Source organism: Boleophthalmus pectinirostris, unplaced genomic scaffold (assembly GCF_026225935.1).
Source record: "Boleophthalmus pectinirostris isolate CB_2022bp ecotype Guang Dong unplaced genomic scaffold, ASM2622593v1 HiC_scaffold_19, whole genome shotgun sequence".
Taxonomy (NCBI): Eukaryota; Metazoa; Chordata; class Actinopteri; order Gobiiformes; family Gobiidae; genus Boleophthalmus; species Boleophthalmus pectinirostris.
Genome location: NW_026571140.1, coordinates 1960166 through 1974572, shown reverse-complemented (window position 1 = coordinate 1974572; position 14407 = coordinate 1960166). Strand labels below are relative to the sequence as shown.

General features: G+C 39.0%; 1 protein-coding gene across 3 annotated transcripts in view; it reads left to right on the top strand.

Moving 5' to 3' along the window:
- Window positions 1–14407, top strand: part of glceb (glucuronic acid epimerase b) — a 136054-nt gene that overhangs the window by 88676 nt on the left and 32971 nt on the right. The window lies entirely within an intron of this gene.

Genomic DNA, 14407 nt, shown 5'->3' with positions numbered 1-14407 from the left:
ACACACACACACTCACACTTGACTGTTTGACATATAATAAAACAAGTTTGAGGGGAAAAACGGAAAGGGGGAAAAAAAAAGAGTTCAAAGATAATCACAACAAGATGAACAACAAAAATTCAACAAAATGATCAAAAACAATTACATGGGTTCTGTAAATATTGAACAAGGGCATTTTTAAAGATGAGTCTACAGCAGTGGGAGAGGAGCCAAACATTTGACTCAAGTAAGAGTAAAAGTTGTGGTTACTCTTCACCCACATTGCAGAGTAAAAAAGTGGCGTATGTGTGAGTGATGATGGTGATCAGAGGGGCTGAAGTCACAGATTGGCAGTCTCACTTTCATCAGTGTGCCCAGGGCAGCTGTGGCTACAATAGTAGTTTACCACTACTGAGTGTGAAACAAATGAACAATGAACTGTAAAGCCTTTGGGTGTCTTGAAAGGTACTATATAAATCAAATGATGAATTACTTTATCATTATTATTATTATTATTATTAGTAGTAGTAGTAGTAGTAGTAGTAGTAGTAGTAGTAGTAGTAGTAGTAGTAGTAGTAGTAGTAGTAGTAGTAGTAGTAGTAGTAGTAGTAGTAGTAGTAGTAGTAGTAGTAGTAGTAGTAGTAGTAGTAGTAGTAGTAGTAGTAGTAGTAGTAGTAGTAGTAGTAGTAGTAGTAGTAGTAGTAGTAGTAGTAGTAGTAGTTTTAATTTATATAGCAGTTTTTACAGACATTTGTCACAAAGACGCTTTACAGAGCTGGGGCAGACTGACTGAAGCGTAGCTGCCAATTGGTGCCATCAGTCCCTCTGTCCACAATCGCTCACGCACACACCACTCATATTAGGCAATGTGGGTTAAGTGTCTTGCCTCAGGACACAACGACAGTTTTTTAGATTGGCTGTGTCCCCCTTGTGGCTCCTGATTTTCCCACCTGTCTCCAATCCAAGTACTAACAGGCCCGACAGTTCTGTTTTTCACATTTGTAAGACAGTAAGTATTGTCCTTTAATCTTTAATCTCTGTTTGTTATGAAACGTTCAAACCAGTGTTCCGTCTGTACAGGATGGACTCAGGTTTACTCCCAGAGCCTCATGACTGTACTTTTTGGCGCAAACCTTTTTTAATCCAAAAGGAAGTCCCAGGACACAGGCTCCTCGTCTCAGGATTCAAAGGTTACGTGGCCTTTTGAACCTTTGTCTTCCTAAAGCTCATATTATTGTAGTGGATTCCCCAGAGGAGCAGAGCAGAGCCAGAGCGTGAGCAGCACAGAGCTGATGGAAAAGCCTTTGTGATGGTTGCGCGTGGTTGCAGCATTCACTCTACAGTAGACTTACATCCACACATGAGGAGCATTCATACATGGAACCCGCTCACGTAAAAAACTCTCTCACAAACTTTGATCTGGTTCTGTCCTGTCTTGCCTCAGATCGTTTCATCATGTTTCACTTGGATAAAGTTTGTGTAAACTTTAGAATCTTTTTTCATTTTGAATTTGTGCATCATTCTTGATTGGAAATTGCAAATGCAGGTTTAGAGAACCATTATTTAGATCTACTAACAGTTAAAGGTTTGGACACATCTCGTTCATTGTTTTTTTTCTTTTTTTGTTTTATTTCTACATTTCAGATACGGAAAACATCTAACATATGAAGCAAGATACATGGAATTATGTAGTAAATGATTAAAAAGTACAAAGACAGTGATGAAAAGCAAAGGATAGCTGTTTAAAAATCTCTAATCTAAAGCAAGTTTCTTTTTTGTGTACTACATTCCGGTAAATAAATCATGAAAATAAAGAAATACAGTATGCCTAAACTTTTGACTAATAGTGTAGATTTCTATAAAAAGCTACACTAATACAAGAGGCACTTCAGATCATTGTTTGTAGAGGTAAACTTCACAATTAGTTTTGATTGTGATTCATTGTGTCACCTTATTGGTTGTCGGGGTTAACGCTGCTTCTCATTGGTCACATTATACAGTCCATCTCTGTTTTGGCCAGTCACTGTTTCTAATCCCCCGTCTCGGTCTTGTTTACTTCCCAAAACAAAGGAAAAATACTGCAGCTCCTCTGAATGAGACGAGAGAGTCTGATCTGTCACCGCTGCTCAGACTCGCAGTAAAATAACGAGGAGGAAGAAGTCATTAGTTAAGCGATTTGTTTGTTGAATTTCCAATGTGTTATAATGTTAAAGTTTCCTCAACACTAACAGGCCTGGAGTTGTGTTTTGTTTCATTCACACATGTTTAACACACAAACCCTGCACATTTTTACACTGAGTTCTTCTCTCAAACAGAAAACACTCACATGACACGCCTTTTGATTTCATGTCATAATACAGGAAGTGCTCCACTGTGGTTTTAAATTCTACACACCTTCACCATAATAATTTGGATGATTTCAGTCCTGGAATTGCAAGTCTCTGCTGGATAAAAGGTTAAAGGAGCTGTTAACTGGAAAACTGCTGCTTCATGACATCACAAAGTGCAACAGAGCATTTTGAGTTTGGAGATGTAGACAGAGTAATGATAAAGTGTTACTCAAACAAGTGTGAATGAAACAAAACACAACTCCAGGTTTGTTTTTAAGGAGGGAACTGCATTCTAACATGAGTTAGAGCTTACGAGAGTCCATTTTGGGTAATTCCCAACACTAGTGAGGAATAACTTTTGGTTTTTCACATTTTTAAGTTGGTAAAAATCAGGCACAGTGCCTTTTAAAATGCAAATCGCTAATTCAATCACCATACTAAAATCAAATGCAAAAGTAAGTTTTTTTTTAGATTTTAGATTAACTTGTAGATGAACAAAAGCTTTGTCATTTTTCCAGCCCATTTTCCAGCCGCGGCTTTAGTGTAGGTGCTAAAACCATCATTATCTCCACAGAGAGTGTCAATGTGCACACTGTTCTGCGCTGTGTGTGTCTCGTGCTGCTCGGCCTCGGTGTTTACTCGTACTATCGTCCCTCATTAAAAACTCATGGGCTCATAAAGGACACTAGAGCTCCTCCAGCTCTCGGGTTCATTTGCTAAACCAGGCCTGTGTCTGCGAGCACATTTTGGAGGTGAAAATAGCACATATTAATCATTCATTAGCTCATCACAGAACACTCTTAAACAAGGTCAAGGGAGCGTTTCTATGGCAACCCGGGATAAGTTCTGTAACTACTTCCCCCAGCTTTATCTCATCATATTTGGACTTGAGCCTTTGTTAACGCTGCTGCAGCCTAAGCCTTAAGTAGCTGTTAGTCTGAATGTTCAGCCTACACAGAATACACAAGTGAAATTGTAAAATGACTAGACGCACACTCTTTTATCATGTAAAGAAGTATGCAGGACGTTTTTGTTTTATTGAGTTAAATTGAAGTCAAATTGCTTATGCACGTTCTTTCTTAGGTATTTAAACTATTCATACATTCAGGTCATTATTTCACATTCACTGTAAATGTAATGCTATTTACAGGGAATGTGAAATAATGATGATCAAAATGTCTTCATACAAACAAATCCATTACATTCCTGTTTAAAATCTGGTATTTCACCATAGCAGTAGCAAGACCATGTGACCCCTACATGTATGACCCGTTGTATGAATGAATAATCTCAAGATGGTACGGGGCTGTGGGCAGAGATAGGGGGTAGGTCAAATTGGAACTTTTTGGAACACTAAAGCCTGAGCATGTTTGGGTAAGTTAATGATGAGTGAACACTGTAATAACATCATTAAAAGCTCATAAGTCTCTTGTACATGATGTCCTCTTTATTGTCACTTTTGTTTCTCGTTGTTGCATTACCAAGTTTTGGGAGGCGGCTGTTGTGGAGAAAATGATCTGTCTTTCCACAATATAAATTTCCATCACACTGCTTGTCATTTCGTAACTGTTGGTGAACATGATGCAACCAGAACAATATCCTTTTACTGAAATTATTCTCTTGTTTACTTGTTAGAGCATTCCAAAGCCCTTTGCACTATGACCTTTGCACTATGGCCTGTGCACTATGGTCTTTGCACTGAGGGTAGATGAAGTTGTGAAGGTGTATGGACTGCAAAAACAGGAAGGAGCAGTTTATCACACTTCACAGTGCAATATTCAAATGAAGTGAAAGGTCTCTCTTTTAGTCAGTTGCTCAACTGAAACAACACATGAGCCTATGTTAAAAAGGGAGTATTTGATGTTTTTTCAATCACATGACTCTGAGGAAGAGCGCTAACGAGCAGTCCAGACTGTCAGCTATCAAAACTAACTCTTGGTCTGAAAAAAGAACCTAATTACCTTCATCCACATTGTCTAGTAAGAAAGTGGAGTGTGTGGAAGTGTTGGTGGTGGTGGAGGGGCCGATGGCACAGATTAGCAGCCTCACTTCCGTCAGTCTGCCCCAGGGCGAGTGTGAAGTGAATGAACAATCAACTCTAAAGCTCTTTGGAGATCTTGAAAGGCGCTCTAGAAATGCAATGATTAATTAATAATAATGAATAATAAAGTAATTAATAACAGCCATCCAGTTTGCTTCACTTTCCCATTTAGCTGAAGTGAGATATGTTCTAAATCAGATAAACAACTCCCACACAGTGAAGAGTCTGCTTGTGAACAGTGGGACATGCAGTCTTGATTAGTGTAATTGTTAATGGGCAATCTTAACTAATAAAGACTTAATCCCTTGTCATAATCATAAATAAGTAATATTTGTCCGCACACATTGGTAGAACATACTTGAGCTGAGTGTGGACCCCCGGCACAGGCCTGCTCTGATTACACTTGTGAGGATTAATCGCGGGCTTGATGAGAACTACCCCCCGGTCAGGCTTACCTTAATACAGAGTGAGCGCAAAGTACTTTGGAATATATTTGTCAGGGAGCTAATTAAAGCCAGAGAAAGTTTTGCCTTAAAGGTTTGTGGAGGTTTGGTCTCACGCTCACTTTCCCTCCCACAGAGGAACATGATCACACTGTTTTATAGTTTGAACTTGAAACACAATAATATCTCAAATTAAGCAGGAATTTGTGTGAAATGACATGGGTTAGGTTGTCAAAAGTGTCGAAAATCAGATACTAATCGATATTAAATGAGTATCGAAATTAGATCTTCATTTGAGCAGGTATCGATACTTAGTGTGTGACTTTTAAAATGTATTCCCCTACAGATTACAGATTACATACCCCAAAATGTAGTTTGTAACGTAATCCATTAAATTACTGAAAGTGAGTAACGTAATCTGAATACTTTGGATTACTTGATATTGTCATGCTTTTTAAAATGACATGAATGTAGTGACCACATCCTGATAGAGAAATGATTTTTATATGAGATCACTGCTGCCTTCAATTATGTCCACCTACTGTTAAGTGTCATATTGTTTAGACCTGGTTTAGTCCTGGTTTTAGTCCTGGTTTAGCCCAAAATGTGAAAACAGGAAAATACCGCCCTGTAATCCATTTATTTCAACAAAGTAACTGTAATCCAATTACCACTCACTGAAACAGTAACTGTAACTGAATACAGTTACTCATAATTTGTACTCTGATTACATAATCCCGGTACATGTAATCTGTTACTCCCCAACACTGTCGATACTAAAACAGTCCCATTCACAGGACAGAAAAGACCATTTCCTGAATGTCTTTAGATTGATGTCGAGTTGTATCAGAACAAGTAGAAGAGCACATAGACTAGTACACACATGGAGCACTGAGGATTACACACATATAAGACACATGGGAAGAGAAAAGAAAGTACAACCATTTTTAATGTTGAAAATCACCTTTGAGTGTTTTTTTGGTAAATTGTCACATGTTTATACAGCGCTTTTCCACCTTCAAGGCACTCAAAGCACTTTACAACAACTCACCCATTCATTTTCCATAATATAAGTAATTTGAAATGCAATTACATTTTAACAATATGTATGCATCATTTTTTTTTTTTTTTTTTTCAAAGGGCATATACTGTGTGAAATGATAAAATATACACTTTACCAGAAAATGTACACATTTTGCATGTCATTGTATTTCCACTTTTTGAGCATTTGAAAACTGCAAAACATCACTGAACCACACACATTCACACACCACTGTATGCAGACACTGGAGCGAGGTGCTTTAAGTGTCTTGCCCAAGGACACAAAAACAGCATTCATCTGTGGGAGCTGGAATTGCACCAGCAAACCTGTGAGTCAGTGGATTTGATGCCTCAACCAATGATGTTTATGTCGAGAGCGGGATTCAAACCACCAACCTTCAGCTCAGTGGACTCTATGAACTGAGCTGTTGTCTCAGTTTCTACTATCATTGTGTTATCTGATCCAGTATTGAGTATCGAGTGACACTACACAAGATTCTAAACTACATTTAAGGCCCCCACACACTGCAGGAGAATTTGTCCGATTTTGGCTGTGATTTGCTTCTCAGCGAGTTCAGGGAGGCGTGACCCGACTTTGTGTCTTCATGTGCAATCATGAAGCTGCTGTGCTCCTCGTGTGTGTGTGTGTGTGTGTGTGTGTGTTTGATCCTCATGTGTGCGGTGACAGTGTGTCTCTGAGCTGCTCTGTCAGATCATAACCACCAAACATCAGCTACCGTATCGTAACTTGGGATGGGCACGATTAGTCGACTAATTGATAATCATTAAGACTTTCATTGATTATGTTAATTTCTAATCGACAACCCAAATGTAGGTTTCTGTGTGTAGATATGAAGCTGCGTCTGACACAAACACTGGAGTTGCACCTCAGTCCCACGTTTGGGCTCATCCCTCTGTCACAGAGAGAACACTCATATTCCACTGAGTCGTGTCCTTTAGTCCAACAGAAGTTGAACCACATCAGCGCACAAGAGCGTTTTTTTCTTTCTTTGCTTAGTTTATGCAAATTAGCCATGTGGTTTTAAGTTTCGTTAAAATAATGAGAAGACTTTATACCTCACCTCTCGTAAAGTGATGAATTTAAAGTGCAGCATCTCATCCACATTATCCATAAAAACTGTCCTCCGTAAATAATGACCCCAGTCCACGAAACAGCGCTGTGAATCCAGTTTGAGTCGTTCTTTAAAAGTCAAAAGGTGAGTTTTGTTCCTCACGTGTGTCTGTTTACATCCACACAGCGCACGGATCGAGGTGAAGCTGCAGATTAGTCACAGTCACTCTACTTCCTGTGGACTTCATCTCACACAGTTTTGACTTGTCTCTAAACTAAAAGTGCAGAGTCTGATCTTTGAACACTGAAGAGTCTCAGAGTGAGTGGTTTTAATGTAGACAGGAAACATCCGATGCCATCGCGCTCATAACTTTATATCCTGTGGTCCTCAGACAGATCCCGCTGTAGTCTTTTTGATCGGAGATTTTAAGTTTCATCAGATTCTCCTCGTGTCTGTGGTGTGCGCTTTTTGTCGCACGTTTCGTTTAAGACGGAAAAATCCTGTAGTGTGTGGAGGCTTTTAGTTTCAAATTTTAGTGGAGGACAGGTCTTGTCTCAGCACAAATGACCTAAGGTGAAATATTTTTACACTATTGTATTAAAGTGTACCTGATTTTTTTTTTCCCCCAGGTATTTGAGTGAATTGTGTGTTCTCCCAGTACAGACATATTGTAAACGTAGTTACTCATAAATGATCAACTTTTTCGCCTTCGTTAACATTATTATTAGTTTGTACAACCATAAAAGAAAAACAAAAAATCCTTACATTCTTTCATTCTCATTATAGTTTATTTCGCACAATCATAAACGATAAACTTTTGTAAATAATAAGATTAAGGAATAAGAACGAGGAAAAAAGACATTTCTGATAGAGATTTTGGTTTGTAAAATATTCAGCGCAATGACTTTAAACAGTCCAACACTGTAGAAACCTTTTAAAAAGAGTCTAGAGTGTTAAATATGGAAAATATGGAGCTCTGGAGTTGATGAACTGTGAATTGAGTTTTGTTTGTTTTTCATTTATATTTTGTCTCTTATATGTCCAGTGAGTGGAGTTGTGAATGCAAATTTGTTGATGCATTTGGTACCTTTGTTTCAGCTTGGACTCTTCCTGTCATGACCCATGTAGTCGTGGTTTATGTTTTGTTTTTGTTTGCTGCAAATCATCCAATAAAAAAAAAGTAAACGTAGCTTCTTAGGTCAAAATAAGTCCTCTGTGTACTGTCTGCTCTAATTCTAAAGTGAGAGTATCAGAACTTTTGCATTATTATGTGTTATCATGTTTTGTTAGCGTTACAGTGACAGCCTCTTAAAGTTGTAAAAACCTTTCATAAACTCATCACGGTGAATAATTAGAATGTTCTGAATGAATAGGGTAAGTGAGGAATAACTTTGGATCACTACAAACTGTTTCAAATGAACTAGTTCTGTTTTTCCCCTTATTAAAAATCAAATGCAGGGCCTTTAACACTTGTCACCCAGGAAAGTTAAAATATCACAATTTATATGGTTGCAATTAGAGATTCACAAAAGCTGTATTTATGAACAGTTCATTTTCTCTTGGGCAACCTGCAAAATTTCACTTTAATGCTCTGGAACAAGTTTTAAATTTGCTCTGAAGCCTGATTTGTAAAGTTGATTTGTAATTGCGAATGAAATTACAAGGTTAGAAAAGAAATCACCTTTTTTGCCTCAAAACATAATACTACTCACTTTAAAGTAATCATGTAGTCATCATGTAGTTAATCATGTAACCTTTCTGGTGGAGTGTCCATCAAATCATTTTCTTTGTCTGGAATGTTTCACAGTATGGCATTAAACCTTTCTATCTTCATGAAAACCAAACCAGCACAAGTTACAGGTCAGATCTGTGTCTGTCTATTCTTACGGTAAGTACCATATTTTTTGGACTATAAGTCACTCTGGAGTATAAGCTGCACCAGCCAAAAAATGCATAATGAAGAGGAAAAACATATATAAGTCACACTTTTTGGGGGAAATGTTTTAAAAAAAAAAATCAGAGACCAGGAACCGACATTTCCTGTGTAAAGTGAAGTTGTAGTAAAAACAATAGAAGAGAGAACAACAGACTGTTAACGTCACATATGAACAGTTCTTCAGATAAACTATAACATAAACAACAGAACAGAACAAGTTTACCAAACTCTCCATCTCACTCCAAATCACTAAATCTATTCAGTTCTTCATCGTCGGTGTCACTTCTGAACAACTCGGCCTCGACCTCCGGAGGTAAACAGAGCGTCGCTTCCTCTTCTGTGTCGCTGTTGTCAGACTCAGCATCAGTTCCAGTTAGAATTATTCGTGTCTTTCTGAATCCCGACAGGATGGTTTCAGTGTCACTGAAGTCCAGACTTTGTCCATCCATCCAGTGACTTCAGGAAAGTTTCATGGTGCGTCCTCCTGATGTCACAAGTTTCTCTTTCACTCCAAACTTTCTTTCTGCTGCTCAATTATTGTTTTCAGCTGCAGATTTCACGACTTGCAGCTTCTAATCTGCAATACATGATTTTCTTTTTGGGGCCATTTGTGTTCTAGCCGGGCTGGTGCCACCTAGTGCCTCCACTCAATTTCATTTCACTCCAGCAACTAGGTCAGGAATCAGAATACACTAGACAGTTTGCAAAAACCCTGGAAGTGTGAGGTCAGGCACCAGCCAATCAGTGAAGAGTCATATATTCTGTGTTGTCAATGATTCCCGAGATCGAGGATTTAAAGCCGGAATCAAGAGAATGTTTGGTGAATTTCATCAAGGGGGAAGACGTTATTGTCCTTCTTCCTACGGGATTTGAGAAAAGTTTAATATACCAGTTAGCCCCGTTAATGGCGCATTACATACATCACGACCAAACAGCAGCGATTGGTTAAATGATAAAAAGTACCCGCCTACTGTCAAAACAACTACTATGCAAACAAATCCCAATGCTGCGAGGTCAGATGGTTTGTATGAAGTGAACCGAAGTAACAATAACAACAATAAAACCACTTGTAATTGAATAAATGTAAAGTAGAGCTGTTTAATGTCATACTGTGGAACATTCCAGGCAGAATAATGACATATCCACAGAAACAAGCAGGTGACGGACTCCCAGCCAAAAAAGTAACATCTTACATACACTTGCAAACATTTCCTATGATGACAAAGATATTCACATAAACAGAAATTACACTGAAACATGACACAAAGTGAAGGTGGATTTCCTGTTTGAAGAGATTTCTTGTTAACCTCCTCAAATCCTCAGTAAGTCGCTGCAGGCCCCTCCTCTTTAGCTCCTCTGCAGTTCAAAGTTTTCTTAGAACATCTGAACTTGAACCTCTCGGGAGCTGCACACTTCACTTCCTTTTCCCCTGGGTTCAGCATTCGTCTGGGTGGATGTCAGCGCAAGACCCGCTCAGCTAAAGCCCTGTTTAAAACCTCTCATTTAAAGAGTGTTTGATGGGGTTTTATGTTTTTAATTCTGACTTTGTAGGGATAATACTCTTGTTCACCGTTTTAATATTGGTTTGTGAGGAAAAGTTTAAAAGAAAAGTACTAAAAATAGAGTTCAAAAATGGAATCTCTCTGTCATCAACTCACCAAATGCCAGCCAAAATGTTGCTACAGTTTACGCACAAAGAAGGCATTGTTTGCAGTTTAAACTTTCATTTAACAAAAAAAGGTGTTGTTATTTAATTTGTCTAATGAGAGCTATTGTGCTGAAGTGTAAGTTTTCACCCTCCTTTATATTATGGTTGCTTGGTAACAGTTGTTGGCCTAGTTGAAGATGTGTTAGATGTGCTGCCTGTGTCCAGCTAAACCAGAAAGTCAAATGATTATTTATTAACTTCAACAAAACTGCAAAACTAGAAAAAAACTAGGCTATGTATTTAGTCAAATGTTAAAGGTTAAATCAGGTTAATTTTTCATCATTCATGCATCAGCCGGTTTTACTTCATTTCACTTCGTACAAACCATCTGAATGTTAGATTTCATTTGCTCGACAGTAGGCAGGTATTTTTTATCATTTAACCGCTGCTATTTGGTTGTGATGTATGTAATGTGCCGTTAACGGGGCTAACTGGTATATTAAACTTTTTCCAAATCCCGTAGGAAGAAGGACAATAACATCTTTCCCCTTGATAAAATTCACCAAACATTCTCTTTATTCTGGTTTTAAATCTTTGATCTCAGGAATCGTTGCCAACACAGAATATTTGACTCTTTGCTGATTGGCTGGTGCCCGAATTCACACTTCCAGGGTTTTTGCGAACCGTCTAGTTTATTCTGATTCCTGACCTAGTTGCTGGAGAGAAATGAAATTGAGCGGAGGACTAGTCTAACCCATCATATTCACTTTAAAGACACTGATTTTCATGAAAAAAACAGAACTAATTACCGTATTTTCCGGGCTATAGGGCGTGCTCTTAAGCCTCCAGCCCCATCAAAAAACGGCCACCCGCCCCAAAATCCAGAGCGCCCTATACACAAATCCATTCGGGTGTCCCAGCACGACTTCAGTCACACCACGCAAACACACACGGAGCAGACAGGGACCACACAGAGAAACACACCCACAGACACACTCATCACTCCACGCCGACGAGGAACGGAACGGAGGAACGAACCGAAAAAGCGAGTGCAATGTGCCACTTCTAGACACAACTGAACAACTGAGTCACTGCGAAGGCGCCGACAATCCAGCGGTCCAGACAGCACCCTCCCTACACGCCACAACTGAACAAAGCCCAGAGTCACCGTGAACGAACAAACAAACAAAACCACTCACCCATCACACTGTTGGGTTTCCTTTAAAGTCCGGTGCAGTTTATTTGTGAAAAAAGTGGGAAAATAGACCATTTAATGGTTTATAATCCAGAGCGCCCTATAGTGCAAAAAATATGGTAGTTTTAAATGGTTTACAGTGCTCCAAAGTTCTTCCCCACTTCCTTTATGCATTCAGAGCATCCTAAGTATTTACTCTGAGTTTCATACATTTCACGGTATGATATTTATAGATATTTTTGTGGAGACTGACAAAATTGTGAATATGCTACTTTTTCCTTTTAAAATGCCTCGACAAGACTTCAAGAATTCAGATTAAAAGTTCTTATAACAGTTATTTCTTCATGTAATCTGCATTGAAACTGATGCCTGGTGAACACTGACTGCAGGTGCGGTGCGTTCGGGACACGCTCAGGTCCCACAGGACTTGGGTCATGGGTCAGTCTATATGAAATCAGCCATTGTCAAGGAACCTCCCCTATTTGCCATCTCGGATTTGGCTGAAAATGTTTCAAAAAATTTCTAAAATGACCAAATAAGAGTCTAAAATTTTAGCTCAATCCTTTGGGTCATTTCTGAGTTATGGCCCGTTGAAATATTGGGGCCATGCTCACTTTTTTGGAAGCCTTAATTTATAAGCACGTTTGAGAGACCAGAACTTCAACAAAAATAGAGCTAGGAAGCAGAACATTTGCATTATTGTAGATTCTTGATTAGATTAGTGTTTAAGTCTATTAAAGGTAATTGAACCTTTCTGCAGGTGGAAAAGTACCTAAGGTCCACCAAAAATGACCTGTGAGACCTCATTTTCAAAAAAATCCATTTGAAATGAAGGAAGTTAATAGATGTTTTTATTACTTTAAACTAATCAGAATATGCTAAAGTTTCTCTGGTAAAAAATGTATCAACATCTAACTGTGCCCACATGGTCCAAAGAAGGGGCCAAAAATATCACATTTGGTCTGTGACCATATTTGGGACTCTACACCATCCACATGAAAGCTCAGAACAGTGTGAGATTGTCAGAAATGGTCATTCTCTCAAATATTCAGCTTCAACAGTTACTTTGTAAATATCTGCTTGGAGTAAATGGATCTTGGACCTCAAAAATGAAAAAAAAAAACAAACCCAAATCCAACAGATTTAGAATCTATGACCAAGAATCTACAATAATACAAATGTTCTGCTTCCTAGCTCTATTTATGATGAAGTTCTGGTCTCTCAAACATGCTTATAAATTAAGGCTTCCAAAAAAGTGAGCATGGCCCCAAAATGTCACCGGGTCATAACTCAGGAACGACTCAAGGGATTGAGCTAAAATTTGAGATTCTTTCATTTGGTGATTAAAAAAATGTTTGGTTTTTTTTTTCAGCCAAATCTGAGATGACTCATAGGGGAGGGCGGATGATTTCATATGGACTGACCCTCATTAAAGTCAGTAGCACCCTGCCACACTCACCTCGGTGCAGCGTGGGCGAGGCGTGGGCCTGCAGAAAGACTCCTCAAGAAGTCTATCTTTGCCGGACACTGCAGCGGTCTCTGACGTCAAGCTGACACAGTCACATGACGTGCAGAACTGACAGATCCTGTGTATTTTCATAATAAAATATCACTGCAAACTCTTTATACTTTGCGAATGTACTTACCGAAAAAAACTAAAAAAAATGTGGCTGTTTGCTGCAGGTGTGCCAAGTTTCGATCATCTTGGAAAAAGGATCGAAACTTTAGACACAACGAAATCCAGGCGCTCCAAAGAACTAAAAGTTGCACGAGGAAAAGTGTAGTCAAAAAATGTTGGGTTTGGCCATTTAAATAAAAGCCTTTTAACTCTACTTTCAACCTCGTGTGACTTTTACTTTCTAGGAGTGACTGGATTTCGTTGTGTCGAAAGTACTTACCCGCTGTAGATAGCCACGGTATCCACAAGCACGAGAAAGTGGTCGGGGGTTGCGGTTGTGCAGAGGAGGAGAGTTTGTGAGGGGGATCATGGTTGGTGACAGTTATTTGACTGGAGTTGTCAGAGAGGCAGGAGACAGGGCTGTGGGAGAGAAACCTGAAAATGTATGCAAGAAAGGGAACTAAAAAAAGAACCCACACTTTTTTGTTTGGCTTTTTTTTTTTTTTTTTTTTTTAAATCAGAGTTTAGTTCACATTGGATATTTTTCCTGCCTTTTAACTGCCCAGGTCACTTCAGGTTTCAGTCTTAACCAATATGAGTGACGGACTAAAAGTATGGACTAAACCAGGACCAAAACCAGGAATAGACCACTACTGAACCAGGACTCAACCAGGACTCAACCAGGACTCAACCAGGACTCAACCAGGACTCAACCAGGACTCAACCAGGAGTAAACAAGCATTAATCATTGACCAAAGCATGGACCAAACCAGGACCAAAACCAGGAATAGACCAGGTCTGAACCAGGACTATATCAGGACTAAATCAGGGCTAGATCAGGATTAAACCAGGACTAAACCAGTACAAAACAAGCATTAATGACTGACCAAAGCATGTTCCAAACCAGGACCAAGACCAGGAATAGACCAGAACTAAACCAGAACTAAACCAGGACTAAACCAGGACTAAACCAGGACTAAACCAGGACTAAACCAGGACTAAACCGGGACCAAATAGTTCATCCCTAAATCCCATACATTTCAGAACATGTTGTAATTGTATAAATCATGACAACACAACTCTACTCATGACTTTGTTGAAGA